The sequence below is a fragment of the Astatotilapia calliptera genome, chromosome 12 (genome assembly GCF_964374335.1).
Source record: "Astatotilapia calliptera chromosome 12, fAstCal68.1, whole genome shotgun sequence".
Lineage (NCBI taxonomy): Eukaryota > Metazoa > Chordata > Actinopteri > Cichliformes > Cichlidae > Astatotilapia > Astatotilapia calliptera.
The window spans coordinates 10782304-10798240 of record NC_137433.1 but is presented as its reverse complement, the minus strand read 5'-3'; positions in this window follow the sequence as shown (position 1 = coordinate 10798240).

Sequence of the window (15937 nt, the reverse complement as noted above, 5' to 3'; positions counted from 1 at the left end):
TTAAATACAGACTCGTAGCTCAGCTAACTCAACAAAACTAACAAAAATATATGCGTGAGGAGCGTAACATAATTTGAAAAGAAGCTTACCAAATGGACAAACCCAAAAATCTGAAAGAAAATTTTTATTTTCAGGTAACGCTGTCGTTTTCTTCCGTAATCTAAAGGTTTTAGATTTTGTTTAGGTTAAAGTGAATTTAAAAAACAAAAGAGACAAAAAAAGCTATCATATCTTTTTGTCTTTTCTTAATGCCGCGTTGTCGTTCTTGCGACAATAAAATGGCACGACTGTGTGTGTGTGTGTGTGTGTGTGTGTGTGTGTGTGTGTGTGTGTGTGTGTGTGTGTCAATCAAAATTTGGACACAAGATGGCGGTAGACGACACGAAATAACCGGGTACGTCAGTCATTTTCTTCTACCCAAAGTGAGAAAACAGATCATCTCAGCAGAGCAGGTGTTTGTTTTTCTAAGAGTTTTACGTATATCTTTGTGTTTGGTTGGTTGTTTTTATTTACGTGTTTATTGTACTGATGAAGACCAGCCATGTGAATAATGGCAGCCTGGATTCTGTTAGGCCGAAAGCAAACAGTGACAATGATCAGAATAAGAAACAAAGATGTCATGCTGTCACTTCTATGATCCACCTTTTTTTTTCTTTAAACACTGCTACACAGCTGTGTGTACATCCATCCATCTAGTACATAGTGTTCTTTGAGAACTGCGTGGGCCACTGGGGCAAAAGGGCAAGAGCTAGAAAAGATGCAGGGAACTGAGGGTGTGGAAGCTGGTCTTCTCTTCATCTTTGGGGAAGGTGATGGGATGCTGACCCCAGGCAGATGGTGATGAAAGAATTGTGTGTGTTGTTTCATTCACCCCCTCCGCTACACTTCAAACTAAGTCATCAATTAAATGCATCCTTACAACCGTTCCCTCCATGCTGCCCATTGAATAGGCAGATCTTCTGGGCTCAGTCTGTGGCTCTACCATTTTCTCTTAAAGACAGTGTTGCTAACCAATAACACTTATCTGGTTATTAAACTGGCTATGTTTTTATTCTAATATTCAGAACAGTCTTTGAGGATTCTGGAAAGAAGTCTTTTTAACCTTTTATAATTTCCAAATATCTCTTGTGTATATTTTGGGAAAACAGTTTGTTACCTCTGTGCCATAAATTTTACTATGAGAAGCTACACACCTCCCTCTCCCAAGCCACCTCCTCCAGTTTGTCCGGGGGGACACAAAGGCATTCCTAGGCCAGCTGAGAGATATAACCTCTCCAGCATTTTCTGGGTCTGCTTCAGGGCCTCCTCCCAGTGGGACATGCCCGGGACACCTCACTCAGGAGGTGCCCAGGAGGCATCCTTGTCAAATGCCTGAACCACCTCAACTGGCTCCTTTCGATGTGAAGGAGCAGCAGCTCTACTCTGAGCCCCTCCCGGATGACCAAACTTCTAGCCCTATCTCTAAGGGAGAGGCCAGCCAGCCTTCGGAGGAAGCTTTTTCCACTGCTTGTATTCGCAGTGTTGTTCTTCAGACACTACCCAAAGCTTGTGACCATAGATGAGGGTAGAGACAAAAATTGACCGATAAATTGAGAGCTTCACTTTTATACTCAGCTCTATCTTCACCACTATGGACCTGTACAGTGTCAGCATCACTGCAGCCACAGCACCAATTGGTCTGTTGATCTCCTGCTCCCTTCTCCTGTCACTTGTGAACAAGACCCCAAGATACTTAAACTCCTCCACTTAGGGCAGGGACTCGTCCCTGAGTGGGCACTCCACCCTTCTTCTTCTTGAGCATCAGATTTCTAGGTGCTGATTGTCATTCCCACCGCTTCACCCTCGGCTGCAAACTATTCCAGTGCAAGCTGGAGGCCATCACCCAATGAGGCCAACAGAACCACATCATCTGCGAAAAGCAGAGATAAGATTCTGAGACCACATAAGTGAAAGCCTTCCACCACTTAGCTGTGCCTAGAAATTCTGTCCATAAAAATTACAAACAGAATTGGTACAAAGGGCAGCCCTGGCGGAGCCCATCACGCACGAGGAATGAGTCTGACTTATTGCCGGCTATGCGGACAAACTCTTGCAACAGTTCTATAAGGATCAAATGGCCCGTAGCAATGGGCCCCATACTCCCGGAGCAACCCGCAGTACACCCAGGGGGACACAGTTGAATGGCTTCTGCAAGTCCACAAAACACATGTAGACTGGTTGGGCAAACTCCCATTCACCCTCAAATTTTCTTGACAGGATAAAGAGCTGGTCCAGTGTTCCACGACCCGGACAAAAACTGCATTGTTCCTCCTTTATCCAAGGTTCGACTAACAGACGAACTCTCCTTTCCAGCACCCTGGCATAGACTTTCCCAGGGGGGCTTAGGAGTGTGATCCCTGAACACAACTTCCAGTCCCATTTCTTAAAGATGTGAACCACCACCCCGGTCTGCCAATCCAGAGGTACCGCTTCATGTTTCATTGCAATTTTGTAGAGGCATGTCAACCAAAATAGCTCAGGGTGAACCTCATCCACCCCAGGGGTTCTGCCACCAAGGAGTGCCTTGGTGGCAGAACCCCTGCCTTAGTGACCTCACCTCAGCCAAGTTGTCCCCCTTGTCTCCAGTCTCTGTTTCCTACGAGGAAGACTTGCCAGTGGGATTAAGGAGGTCGTCGAAGTATTCATTCCACCGCCTGACAATGTTCTCAGTCAAAGTAAGCAGCGCTCCACCCACACGACACACAGGGCAGGTAGAGCACCACTTTCTCCTAAGTAGCCTGACAGTTTACCAGAATCTCTTTGAGGCAATCTGCAAATCCTTTTCCAGGGGTTACCACCACGACAGGCACCAACCACTTTGCAGCTGCAGCTCAGTGTAGCTGCTTTGGCAATGGAAGTGCTGAACATGATCCATTTGGACTTAATCTCCACAGTCTCCCTTAGGGACTCCCTATTAACAGGACAAGCCTCTGTCAGAACCAGGCTCAGGAAGGGGTGGCCATCTGCCACAACTGCCTGGGGTGAGTGGAGGAAGACGAGATGAAGACATACTGTGGAAGAGAGCCAGAGATTATTAAGAATTAATGATTAATTGCAGATAGGTGTACATATAGTGCGTGACAAAGGTCAGTGAAGACAAAACAGTCAGTGTATCATGGGAAGCCCTCAGAAGGCTTCCCTTCTAAAGGGGCAGGTAAAATGCATACTATTGTATAATACCAATTATGTAAGTGTTCTGATAAAAAATTATTTAATTATCTTTGTTTTGATGATATATAGTTCCAATATCTAAAATTTAAGAAAATACAATACTGGTATTTTTGTCATTTGCCTCTTGAATGGGCCATCAACTGTACATAAGCCCAGAATGATCACTTAATAATCCGGTCAAAATTATCACCAGTAGTAGAAGATTCCTTTAAAACTATGAAGTAGATGGCCCAGAGTAACATGTAACACGTTAAAAAAAAAAAAAAAAACCCAAAATAATTATTCCAAGTATTGAGCCTTGGGGGACACCACATACGAGATAGATTAGTCCTTTTTCATCAGTACCTACTCAAGTCAGCTTGGTTCGACTTGAGTCGACTCAGTTTTTAGGGTGGTAGTATTTAATTAAGTGGTAATTAGGTGGTAGTACCTGGTATCAGGTACTTTTTTTAGTACCTACTCAGCTTAGGTTCCAAGCAACCTGAGGCGATACAAGAATGTATACAAAATACTCCAATCTCTGTTTGTTTAATACATCTCTACAGAGATTTAAATACGTAAATGTGGCTTGAGTTACACATAAATGATTTTGCTACAATTGCCTGTAGTTTTGGGACAGGCACTTGGGATAGACTAACTTGTGTAATCCTGTGGGTGGGTCGTTGGTGTTCACAGATATTATGGTTTTATATTTTGTTATTGTTTTTAGTATTAATTTCATTTCAAAGTTTTATTTTCAGTTTAGTCTTAGTTTTGAAAATGTGTATGCTCATTTCAATTTAATTTTTGTTGTTTGAAAAGTATTTCACTTTATTTGAGTTTTGATTAGCTTTGTGATGTTTTCAGCCACAAGATTTATGACGTTTACAACAGGCTTTACGGTGCAAATGCTTTGTTACAGGGACATGCTAGACTCAGTAAATATATTAACCAAATGATGATACGTATTTTATTTGTTTGTTTCACATTTGGTTTTTATTTTTATTCTACTAAGGCTTGTGACTACATAATCTTAACTCAGTTATGAAGCAATATTGTGAATGTTGCCAATTTTGTAAAAGCTCAGCAATCTGAGCACTGCACACAACACTGCTTAAGAGCATAGAGCTTAATATTGCCCCTTTTACTGTTCAGGTTTCCGATGGTCTTTGTGTCCCTCCTGGTTTTCTTCCTCAAGTAAGTAAGTAAGTAAAATTTATTTATATAGCACTTTTTTAAGACAAAACGCTGTTACAAAGTGCTTCACAAGAAAACATGTCAAACAAACAATATAGCAACATAAAGAAAGTATAAAAGCATATCAAAAAAAAAAAAAAAAAGCAATAGTACAATATAAATATAAAATAAAACAACATGTTACGCATTAACATTTCCCAAATGCCTGTCTAAACAGATGAGTTTTAAGCTGTTTTTTGAAAGAAGCCATCGTGTCGATGGTGCGTAGTGGGGGGGGTAAACCATTCCACAGTATAGGAGCCAGGGTTTGAAATGCGTGATCCCCCTTTGTTTTCACATCTTCACTGCTTAACCAAAAGAGCTGCTGAATGTACATTAGCCTGCGCTGCTCCTCCCTCTCTCTATACCATTAGAATAGCTGTTGCAGGCTGTGTTGCTATGGTGACATACTCCCCTTTTCCTCTCCAATGTCGGATCCATTTGGAATGGTGCTCCGATAGCAAGTTCAAATCTGGGGCTGTAGAATAGAAATATTGTGGTATTGATCCCATGCAGAAAGAACTGGGAAGCATTTCAAAACTGGTGCAGTGCAGACAGATGAACATTGATGTCAATGCAACATATACACGAGATCTCATGTGTACCCATAAGGCTCTTTACAGCAAATAGGGAAAATGTACATCAGATAAATTTTATTTATATAGCATCAAATCCCAAGAGGCACTGTAAGGTAAAGACCCTAAAATAATACAGAGGAAACCCCTAACCCTAATCCCAACAATCAGATGACCCCCTTTTGAGCATACTTTGCAAGAATGGGAAGGAAAAAGTCAGAGAGGAGGAAACAGGAATGGGAGGAAGACAGGATGAAGACACGCTATGGAAGAGAGCCAGAGATTAATAATACCCAACGACTGAATTCAGATTGGTCTATGTGGTAAAAACACATAGTTGGGGAAAAATGTTAAAACAGTGAATGAATATGAACTTGTTCATGTTACCACATTCACAAAATCTTCAGAAAATCAGTGTGAGGGACCAAGCAGCCAAGGCATAGGGGACACAGGGAAAAAAATGTCTTCAAAAAGGGTTTTTTCTGTTCTATTTTAACCCTCAAAAAAGTTCAAAAGAGAAAATTCAAAAACATAATTAGCTGGCCCATAAAAGAGGTCAATTAAATATAACTTTACAAAAAGTAATGTCCAGAAACTTAAATAAAGTGGACACAACTCACAAACTGACCTAATTAGGGTAGCTTTTATAGTGGTTTGTCCGCCACACTATGAAGTCTGGGATATGTTGGGCCATGGAGGATACACGGACCCATCCTTAAAATACAGGGACGCATTTGAGGGCCGCATTTCGAGCAGCCTTTGAATTGGGACAGCCTTTGTCGCGTTGCTGTGATGTAATCGGCCTTAAAAATCGGCCTTTAAGGCTGCAGACCCTGAATTGGGATACAGCCATAGACTCTTGGATGTGTCCAACAGATTGACAGGTGGTGGGATATGGTGTATACTGGTGCAGTAAACTTAGAGTTTAAAACTTGTGATTTTAATACACCATGTTTCTAAGATGTTTGTACTGTCAAGTGAATCTAAAAGAAGGAAATTCGAGGTCATACAAGTTATTATGTCTTTAAGACATTCCAGTAGTTTAATTAATTGGTGTGTGTGTCATTTGACTTCATTGACAGATAAGTCTGGGTATCATCTGCATAAAAATGAAAACGTATGTACTGTGCCTTCTAATAATACTACCCTCAGGGAGCATGTATGAAGTACAGGTCCCAGTACAGGACCCTGTTGAACTCCATAATTAACCTTAGTGTGTGAAGAGGACTGTTTACGTGGAAAAGATTTGGAGTCTATCAGACAAATACAATTAAAACCACGAGAGCTCAGTACCTTTAAAACCACATGACTTTCTGATCCTCCTCCTTTTACACATTGAAATCTAGAGCAATGTCTGAACATATTTTCTTTAAAACTATGAAATATTAAAGCCTGAAATTACCATCAGAATGAATTAGAATGGGATTTGTACAGCTTGTGGTATATATATATACCACAAGCTGTACAAATCCCATATATATATGTGTGTGTGTGTGTGTGTGTGTGTGTGTGTGTGTGTGTGTGTGTGTGTGTGTGTGTGTGTGTGTGTAGCACAAATTAGAAGAATTCATCATTTGATAATTTTATGCTTTATATGTAACAATTGTACCTTTTTTTTTAAAGCAAATAGGATATGGTTCAGCTGAAAATGTTTTACCTGGGATTAGAGTGACCCACATCTTGAAAATGAAATAATCCACTTATTTAACTATTTTCTGATTTATAATTAGAGTGCCATCTGGAAAATGCAGTATATTGCTTCAATTGTACCAGACAATCTACCAATATCTTTGTTTTTGTGATATTTATCTATTTTCTCAGTTGAATGAAAATGACACTTTCTTCATTTTTGTGACTAAGAATTTCATGCTAAAAAGCATTCCCCATGATTTATTTTGTAAAATTGTGTAATTCAACTATATACCATTCAGAAAATGTCACTATTTGTCTTGTGGAAGTTGCAATTTTTTATATTGAAAAGCCAATTTAGGAATATTTAATAGCAAATGGCCTGTATTTATATAGCGCTTTACTAGTCCCTAAGGACCCCAAAGCGCTTTACATATCCAGTCATCCACCCATTCACACACACATTCACACACTGGTGATGGCAAGCTACATTGTAGCCACAGCCACCCTGGGGCGCACTGACAGAGGCGAGGCTGCCGGACACTGGCGCCACCGGGCCCTCTGACCACCACCAGTAGGCAACGGGTGAAGTGTCTTGCCCAAGGACACAACGACCGAGACTGTCTATATATATATATATATATATATATATATATATATATATTAGGGGTGCAACGGTACTCGTATCGATATTGAACCGTTTGATACAGTGCTTTCGGTTGGCTACGCATATGTATCGAACAATACAAAAATGTTTATTTGTTTTATCAACTTTTCTTCTGACGATGCTGTCCGTGTTGAGAACTCAGTGGATCTGCGTTCGACTACTCCCCCTAGACTGCACTGTCGAGCGCAGATCCACTGAGCGCAGCACAAGCTAGCAAGACAGAAGCTCGTTGCAACATGGCAAATTGAACCTCCCCCACCCTCATTCAGATCTGGCGTTTGGAATTATTTTCCAAACGCCGTCCAGCCCCACGCACGGGGCAGTCCACGGTAGCTTGTTAATGGAGATTTGCCGTGTTGTGGCATTAACCTCATTTCAGATTAACGCTGACAGCACTAGTGGGAACACAATGAATATGACTGCACATTTACGCCGACATCATCCTAGTGCAAAGACAGGTGGAAGCAGACAAAAACAACAAGCACGCATGCTACAAACTTTACCCAAGTCATTTAGACAGCCGTTAGCACATGATTCTCCTTATGGGGACCTGATATGTTTAATATGCTGCTGAGAATATAGCCCAGAAGAAGCGTATAGTATAGCTTTTATTTTGGAAAGAGACATTTCTCTGTAATAAACTCTCTTTTCCAAAGATGAGTGATTTCTCGATCAGATAGATTTATTTTTTTCTTACTTTGTTGTTTCAGCAACATTAAATTTAAAAACGGTACTTTTGAGTTAAAATATATATATATAATTTTAATAAATGACAAATTAAAAAACCATGAACATTTTTTTGTATCGAAAAAATATTGAACCATGACACCAAAGTATCGAACTGAACCGTGAATTTTGTATATATATATATATATATATATATATATATATATATATATATATAAGGGGTATGATCGATGTGGCAGTTCCAAATGGCAGCAGCATCAGAGAAAAGGAACACGAGAAGCTGGAGAAATACCAAGGGCTCAGAGAAGAGCTCGAGAGGATGTGGAGGGTGAAGGTAACGCTGGTCCCCGTGGTAATCGGAGCACTAGGTGCGGTGACTCCCAAGCTAGGCGAGTGGCTCCAGCAGATCCCGGGAACAACATCGGAGATCTCTTTAAAAGTATTCGGCCCCCTTGAACTTTTCAACATTTTGTCACATTACAGCCACAAACATGAATAAATTTTAATGGAATTCCACGTGAAAGACCACTACAAAGTGGTGTACACTTGAGAAGTGGAACGAAAATCATACATGATTCCAAACATTTTTTACAAATAAATAACTGAAAAGTGGGGTGTGGGTAATTATTCAGCCCCCTGAGTCAATACTTTGTAGAACCACCTTTTGCTGCAATTACAGCTGCCAGTCTTTTAGGGCAGTGGTCCCCAACCTTTTTTGCGCCACGGACCCGATTTATGCCCAACAATATTTTCACGGACTGGCCTTTAAGGTGTGGCGGATAAATACAACAAAATAAAACTAGTACCGGTACCGAAAAAAAGATTTATTCATAACACACGTGAAAAGACCCAGGAAAACCGAGTTAACGATAAAAACGATAACAAAATAACGCTGAAAAACGATAAAAACCCTGAAAACCATACATTTCACACCTGAGCCTCAACTCTTGCGGCCCGGCACCAAACGACTCACGGACCGGTACCGGTCCGAGGCCCGGGGGTTGGGGACCACTGTTTTAGGGTATGTCTCTACCAGCTTTGCACATCTAGAGACTGAAATCCTTGCCCATTCTTCTTTACAAAACAGCTCCAGCTCAGTCAGATTAGATGGACAGTGTTTGTGAACAGCAGTTTTCAGATCTTGCCACAGATTCTTGATTGGATTTAGATCTGGACTTTGACTGGGCCATTCTAACACATGGATATGTTTTGTTTTGAACCATTCCATTGTTGCCCTGGCTTTATGTTTAGGGTCATTGTCCTGCTAGAAGGTGAACATCCGCCCCAGTCTCAAGTCTTTTGCAGACTCCAAGAGGTTTTCTTCCAAGATTGCCCTGTATTTGGCTCCATCCATCTTCCCATTAACTCTGACCAGCTTCCCTATCCCTGCTGACGAGAAGCACCCCCAGAGCATGGGGTTAGGTATGATTTTTGTTCCACTTCTCAAGAAGTGTACACCACTTTGTATTGGTCTTCCATGTGGGATTCCAATAAAATTGATTCATGTTTGTGGCTGTGTGTGAAAGCAAATGTGGAAAACTTCAAGGGGGCTGAATACTTTTGCAAGCCACTGTATTATCATGGTATTTGCAACTACATGAATGTACTATTCCTGTGTGATTTATTACTATTACTGAAGGTTCCTCACCATACCAATCTGAACTAGATATTTAAATCTTAATATAGCGATTGCAGCGATTTCGTATAGAAAACTATTCCGCGAGTATATAAAACAAGTCCGCGGGACCTCTGGCTAATACATCGGGTTCCGTGTCGGGCTCGTAACTGAAAACTAGCCTTACTTTGTTGTCTGGGTCAACTTTGCTAGCGAGAGACAGAGAGAGGCTTGAAAGGCTGCTCCAGCGGAGCTTATTGTTTCGGAGGAAAACACGAACACAGTGTACAGTCGAGTCTTAATAGCTTACTTACAACTGGGCTCGTCAGGCACTCTTTTTGGCTGGAGTGGTTATTATTATATTTACATGCTTCTATGTCCCCTTTCTGCTCAGTGACAGCTCGTACTTTTCGACTCTCCTTTTTCTCACTCCCTGGCGCTAACAGAAACATAAGGGGCATGGCAGTCCATTCTCCCTCCAGCACGGATTACACTGCCCATGAGGCTACATTCTTTAGGGCTATGCCTGTAACACTCTGCCTATTGCCTTCATATTAAATTATTTTTTTTAAAATATTTCTTCACGTCATTATGTGGGCCGCATGTTTGGGTTTCCACTGGTGTGGAATTACCAAAAGCCCGATCTGGCTTCCCACACCTACCCGCCGGATCGGGCTGTAAGCTCTACCTCCCCACTGCCTCCCAGAAAAGAGAAGAAGAGCAGAAGGAAGAAGAGTTGAATATTTTCTTTTCTTTCACAGTTAGCTGACTGCCTTAGCTACCCAAGTGATGTCAGTCCTTTTTAACCATAGCCAGTGACTGGTCCTCTCAGCAGTGTTAGCTAATTTTCTTATAGCCTGCCGTTGCACCTGTCCTCTGATCCCAATCTCTCTAAGCAGTTTTGCTGTTGTACTGGCAACAAAGCAGCCTCTGTCCTCTGCCTCAGCTGCCAAGTTGGCATACCGCAGCTTCTTACGCTCTAATGTTTCCTCAATTGCTTCCTCCTGTGGTACCGTCAGCTCAATGACATGCGCATGTTTTTGGGAGTTATACCAAAGGACGAGGTCTGGTCGTGGTCGCAGAGTAGTTGTTACAATCTCTGTGGGAAAAATTAGCCTCTGATCCAAGTCCACTTGCATCTGCCAATCCCAAAGGACAAGGTCCTCCCATGGTACCGTCAGCTCAATGACGTACACAAGTTTTGGGGAGTTAGACCAAAGGACGAGGTCTGGTCGCAGAGCAGTTGTTACGATCTGTGAGTCCATGACCACTTTAATTCACAATAAACTAGAGCCTTCCTTAATACTTTCATGCTGATTTACCCATGTTTATTATGCCAAAAGTAAACTATACCAAGATGGTATCATGCAGTACATTTAAAATGTATAAACATTTTAATTTAAATGGCACCCTCTTCCCACACTTCTGTTTAATGTCACTCCAGATCCAAACCAAATATAAGTTACAGTTCACAAATAAAGAAGCACTATTTTGTTATGCTTTACTGTTTATTGTGTTGATTTTCTATTCTTATTTGCTCTTAAATCTTTAATAGCTTATGTCTCATGAAACCTAGTTACTGAACTACACTGAAATTTGTTACTGCACAATACACATAGTACACACCTGTAAACCTCTATTTATACTTTCTATTCAGTTTAAAGAATTATTTTCAGCAACTTATAGCTCATTTCTTTTTCTTTTTTTTGCATAAGACATGTTTCTTTCTTGTTCTTTTTATAAACCATCACTGGAAGTTAAAGTATTTTCCTCAATCACTAGACCTGGTGAAGTCTGATTGTTTCTGTGGGATCTTCACTGTATTAACCATGGTTCTCCCTACTTCTCAGACTCCCCAGTGTCATCCAGCCTGCTCATCAGCCATCTACTGACCGCCACTGATACTTTCATCATCCTTCATGACCAAGTACCTAGCTGCTTGCCCACTGCCTTCCAAGCCCCATTCCCTGTTCTTTCACATGCTTTCCTGTTATCCTTCATTCACCTCTAAAGACTTAGTTTTAAAATACAAATAAATGTAAACATAAATCTACAACAACATCTGTCATCAGAGGGAAGATAATCTAAAGCCTTACTTTTGCATTGCTCTTGTACATTTAGTCCACAGTTATTTTACAATATCTGTTTCATTTTATGAAATAAGATGAGTGACAAATTAAAGGTGTTGAGCCACCACATTCTGCCAGTACAGATTCAGTGAGCCTTACAAATAATTTTGTAATTCTCTGGAACTCCGTTGGAGGAATGATATACCGTTCTTCCAAAATATATTCATTTGGTCTTTTGATTATGGTAATGGAGAGCGCTGTCCTGCTGTCTATTGTAAATAAATAATAGTAGTAACAAATAAACTATTCAAAAACCTCAGTTAAAGAAAACAATCTCAAGCAGCTAACACGTGATATGCATATATACTACATTATTTTGGACACTTTTTTTGAGTTTTTACACATTTTTTTAAAAAATATATTTTATTCCAGTTTTTAATGCAGGACTTTAACATTTTTTATGTTCTTTTAATTTCACTGTCTACAAAAAAATAAGTGCACATAATGTCATGGGATTTTCACGTTTGTGAAATGTATTCGTATTTGCTCAGCTACATTTAGCTAAGGGCTCGAGTTACTGTTACATCTTCACTGACCATGATAAGTACCCGAACAGTAATCCATAATTCCTGTGTGCTATGAGAATGTAGGATTTTTGGCTTCTGAAAATTCTTTTCCAGAGTCTTGGCAATCAGAGGAGTGACATTAAAAAGTAATTTTATTAATTTAACGATTTCTTCCTACAAAACACATAAGCTGGCTGAAAACCAGACTGAATCCTGTAATCACTTCAGATAGGAAACAAATGTCCACTACATAAAGCCTGATGACAAACAAATACTGTTCAAAATGTGTGCTCATGCTGAATTAAAGATTACATACATGCAGTACTTTTAGTGGAGAAAAATGAGTGAAGGACAAATAAGACATGGTACAGATGAAAACAATTTAGTTCAATCAAAGTCCTACTGAGTTTAGGTTTTTTTTTGTAATAGAATATATTAGTTAGTCCTCTTTTTGCAGTCCCATGATAAGGGAGCAAATGCGATCTTCAGGGTGCAGCTTCACAATGACATGACTGCTAAACAATTACCACAAATAAACTAAGATGTACTGTCACAGTATATCTGAAGCAGCAGCTGTTGTGATTTGGAGCTATATAAATAAAATGGAGTCAACAATTTGTGAGATGATTCATTTCAATCAAGAATCATTTGCTCTGCTTTATTCTTTAACTCATTGACACAGGCAATATTAACAATATTGCTCTCACTCATCATTTCTTTCTCCCCCCCCCCCAAACACCAGAAGATTCAATAAAATGAAATTAATTAATAGACCATTTATTTAGTGCTGGTGGGCCTGAAATACACTGTGTTGGACATGCAGGCCTCGGAGAAACTGTTCCCCCAAAACAATTATTTGTGGTGTTTGAGAGAACAACCAGGGACAGAGAGGTGTTCATTTCAAAGAGTTAACCCTACACAACCTCTGTGATTAAGTCCCGGAAGCGGCTGTGAGAGGAGAGTCCGGAAAAAACGAATGACGTTTGATTTATTTACCTACAGAGGTTCCAAACAGCAGGCCTAACATCAGAAAAATATCTAAATAATTTGGAGCAGCTTCCTGGCGCGTTGAATTTCGTTAAAGATAATTGTCCCGGACACGCTGACACTAAAATCCCCCGCTGAGGAAGCTGCATAGGAATTATTTTTGACCTTTAATGGTTTCATTCATTGCGCTAATCCTTGTCAACTCCATTAGTTTGGCCTGTCCTTGACTAAATGGAGCTCCGGTTGATCTAAACTGGTTAGGTCAGTACTCAGCTTCTTCCAACATGTGTGGTCCAGCAGTTCCCCGCTTTAACCCTTTCACTGGTGGCGTGTGCTGCGGCTCCGTCAGGAAGTCTGTTTTCTTTTCTCTCGCTTTAACACAACACGCGGACGAAAACTACTCCAGTTGGTTAATAACTGTGCGACATTAAAGGTGCCGGTGCTGGCTGTGCCAAGTGCCTCGAGAAACCATGAAGCGTAGGAAGAGCATTCGAATCCCGACGTTGCTTTAGCTTTCCACTCCGCCGGAAAACATAGTTCCTCAGCAGTACACGGTTCACGTTGGCATGTTGCTATGGTTACGAACTCCTATACGTCTGTAACAAAACTAGAATGTACACAGCGCGGACTGATATGTGTGCGTGGGGAGTGGGGTTGCATTTAGGTCCTTGTAAATTGACGCTGTGTTCACGTAATTTAGGATTTTTATTGTAAAAACGCCGCAGAAATGTTGTAGTAGGAACTGTGAAAATTGACACCATTAACAAAGAGTGGTTTAGGTTTGCTGAAGGTTTATTGATATTTATTTCAGGAGAATAGGGCTGAGCCAGTCACGAACAGAGATTAACAAATGCGGGATATCATGTATTCGAGTATTCGGCCATTTTACTATTTAAAAACTCCGATTGCTGGCTTGTCTGATTATACCTATGATTATTCCTCTTCAGCGAATGAAAGTTTAACCTATTACCAAATTACTAAGTACAAAGCTGGAAGTAACAGTATGTTTTTGTAGATCTATTTTCAAAACACAAACCCTCATAAATCCTTACACAATTTTCTCCTCTGCTCTGTTCAGAAATATTAGTCAGGACTCAGACTATATGTATTATTGTAGAATATAAAGCGCCTTGAGGCGACTGTTGTTATAATTCGGCGGTGTATAAATAAAACTGAATTAAATGGACTGGCTCCTGCTTTTTCTAGGCTCCTGTATTTCCTACCTTTCGTTACAACGTGAATGCAGCATGGTGTTACCACGATTAGGCTACAGTCCTCGGAATGCCAGGAGGCCAAACCCCGCCCCTCGCGAAATTTTTTTTATTCAGAACACACCCCTGCGCGACTGCATGGAGGGGGGGAGGGGGGGATTTGGGGCACAGGATGTTTGAACTATTTTATTCACAGATGTAGTAGTATACGGATGATTATCAGGACCCATAAAACATACAAAAAAAACCCGTGAATGTTTTTGATTCCCTGTTCTGCATACAACCATATCAAACAACATGGTCTGCTGGTCTGCACATGTTTTCATAATCAGAGATTTTGTTGGGGTTTTTTTTTTTTTTAATTTAATTTTTTTTTTTTACCAGTGTTGTGGACAACAAACAGTGGCATAGTCTAGAAGTCAAATGATGTTCACTCTCCTCTCATTAATAAAAATTTAATAATAAACACAGCAACTACACAGGATCAGGTATGATGTACTGTTGCCTCTTTAAATAGAACCTAGGTTAAAGTTGTCATAGCTCCGTCACTAGAGCATCAAAATGAATGACACTTTGTAAAGTTACACTCATTTTGTACCCTCAAGTATGAAATGAATGAAATTTCTGTTTTTTCTCTTAGAAATTAATTGTTTTCTACATTTATATATAAAAAATCAACTGATGCGTTAAATTATACATTATAACCTTGCTATCTTCTTTCCTAAATCTTGATTTATTTCTGTACCCCTACAGTTGTTTTGTGACCCAATTCAGGTGCAGTAACTATGGAACTATTGCTTTTTTTTTTTACTCAACTTATGCTATTTACACAATAATGCATCAGTCTCAGCATTTTGATTTACACACAAACACATACATAAAAATTATTTTCATGCTGAATAACCTACAGGCCCTGAAGACAAGTTTCTCCACTATAATTAAATTCTTTAATTAAAGGTGTAAGAGACCATGCTCAAATGAATTAATTGTTTAATAAGACCAAAGTTATAAATAAACACACTTTTTTCCCCAGAGTAATTAGTTTATACCACAAAACCCAATTTTCAGCTTTTCATGTATTTTGCACCTGGGATTTTTGCAGAGTTGAAATGCTCATGTGCCTGTCTCTAAACACTTTGGGTTAGCTTCTGTTGGGTTGTAAATAAAATAGATGTGACAGTCAACAACAAAAGGTTCAGACATTGTTCATAGTGCATGTTTGAGGTACATTTTTCATTAAATAATGAACACAATTCAGTGGGCTCCATAGAAGATATAAACAAAGTATTGATCCTATTGTGCTAGTATGAGTCTGATTGCAATAGCAGCATACTGCTTTACACAAAGCACTAAGAGTTACAGAGAATGAGGTCATGTTGACCCAGAAATCAGAAAATCAGATAAATGAACCACAAATACAACAACCTTGCCAGTGTCTTCAAACTAACCTATGATGACAAAAACTAACCGGGTTATTGTCATGTCATAGCAGCAGATATACATTGA